Here is a 2500-nt window from a genome sequence, read left to right on the forward strand (position 1 = left end):
TCAATCTCGCGATATATATTACTTAGGTTAATTCTCTCGGTCTTCCAGTTTCTTACGTTGTGTTGTATTATTCTTAAAGTTCTTACTGTTTGTCTATTGTCCATTATTTCTTATACTTGGATTGTGGCAGTCAGTTGGAGTGGAGACCTATCATCCTGTTTCCCGCTTCTGACTCTTCTATACTCTGACGGGTCTACTATTTTAAAGTCTTTGGCCGTAATCTTTAGTTTGTCCGTAGTAATTAGTGACCAGACATAATCTTCACTTAGGGATTTTTCTTGATATGTCCACTTGTATATCCCTCCTTCACAGTTTTTACTATTGTCCCTCCTGTTGGTCTCGATGTTGGGATTCCATGTTTTGTTGTAGTGATAACTTTTAATCCAATTTCTTCAGCAGATTCAGGTTGTATATTGTGATCAGTTTCCATCTTATCTTCTCTCCTCCTACTCCTTTGTCTGTCCTTTTGTTATTTCTATCTTCTCTTTGTCACTTCTAGTCATTTGTCTGGGATCTCTATCAGTCGCTTGTGTTCCTTGTGTATCAGCTGTTGCTCCTTGCTCAAACCTTTGTTCGTCTTGATGTAGTCTTTCTCTCAGTTCGCTTGCATATGTTGTCTGAAATAGTTTTTCGGATTGTGGATTCTCTTGAAATATCATCTCTGGTAGGTTATTCAATTTAAACATTTTCCTTAATTCCTCATTGTATGATCCGGGTGCAATGATATTGTGCAAATGTGCATGGATCATACTAATCATTACCTTATCATGTATTGGCTCACTTAGGTTTAATATGGTGGATTCTGGTCTATGAGCCTCTTGGACCGCTCTCTTGGCTATTTCGACGTATGTCGTATCCTTCTTGTCTTGTTCCTTTTTCCTTGTTTCTTGTTCCTTGTACTTTATCATGTGTTTTTTTTATTGGGCATGCCATTGCTAACGTCCTATATCCTATGTATGCATTCCCGTTTCTCTTACAGTTGAGACAGCCAACATGTGTATTCTTACATTCAGTGTAGGTATGGTCGTCGCCTGCACAATCTGAGCAGTACTTTTTTTCTTTTTCCGGACAGTCTCTCGTTGTGTGTTCTTCATATTTGTAGCAGGAGAAGCAAGTTTGCAGACTGATGAATGTCTCCTTCTTTATTTGATGTGGTGTGACTGACATGTTGAATATTAGAAAGCCCTGTTGTAAAACTTTCTCAGCCATTGACACTTCTTCAAACATGAGTATAGTCCTTTATCTTAATGACTTCTTCAATCTTCATCCACCTATTTTGGCGTTCCAGTTCTTCTTTCAGGTCTTCCTCCCGATCTCTTGATCGACTTGACGAACAAAAACTGATCTTTTTGCTTTTTGTTCTGGTGGCATGACAACAATAAGGCCTTCATTGTAAAATATATCTCTTGCTTCTTTTGAAAGGATTTTATCTGAATCAAAGTCATCTTTACAGATTACTTTAAAACCTTCATTGGTGCTGAATATTCTAGTTAGTGGGACTTGCAGTTTGTTGTAAGTGATTTCTGCCACTTTTCCCCTTCCAATAGAGTGTCCCTTATCTCTATGTTTTATTCTAATGCTAGCTGTCATCTTCTTGATTACATCTAATCTCTACCTATAACACAGGCTCCTACCTGGGAGCAGGTGACCCGCCCCCCTCTTGGACGTGGCTGGCCTGCACCCAGGTTACTCAGACTATAGTAATATCTAAAAAGTTGCCATCACTGGTGACCCCGGATAAGGGGGTGCCCTGCACTATCACAGGTTCCTGTTTGATCGGACCGTATCGCGAAGTCTCGCCTCTGCTCAAAGAACGGAGGTATGAGGGATGAAAAGGAAAGAAGAGGACTTAGAGAGTAGGGACAGTCTCCCTACCACGCCACGTCCGGTCAGCCAATCAGAGCACCGCAGTAAACGTGCATGTATCACGCCACCGTGGGGCACCACTGATTGGCCAATCCAGGACGTAGACGCACGGGTAGTAGTCAAAATTTGGGTAGGCCAAATATTTGTTTTTTCCAAAGTTGGAATTTCCCGTACAATCTGTGATGGTAATTACACCGTCACTATGTTGAGTAAGTACAATCACTAGGATTGAGTGTCTTATCACAACAAAGTTGCAGACTCAAACATGCAGCAAAGAATTGTGGCCCGCAGTCTGTCTATTTTTACTTAGGCTACATACCTAAGTTAAAGGTAAACCCCCCTTGCCAATACAAGAAGGAAGAGGATTTCTTTATATTCAATAAACACCATCATGACCAAATACAGTATCTAACATTAGGGGGTCCGAAGCAGCCCCCAAGTTAGCAATCAAACTTATTTGATTGCATTATCTCGAGAATAGTTAGCAATTATCCATTTGATTGCATATCCCAGGTTAAGGGGCTAGTGTAGTCTCCATATCACCAGATTTATTAAAAATCTCTACGTCAGGCTAAACAGTTGAAGCAGATAGTGGTGGTATGCTTGGATTATTTCTTTTGTCTCTTATTGACTT

This window comes from Homarus americanus, unplaced genomic scaffold (assembly GCF_018991925.1).
Source record: "Homarus americanus isolate GMGI-L3 unplaced genomic scaffold, GMGI_Hamer_2.0 scaffold32277, whole genome shotgun sequence".
NCBI classification, from domain to species: Eukaryota; Metazoa; Arthropoda; class Malacostraca; order Decapoda; family Nephropidae; genus Homarus; species Homarus americanus.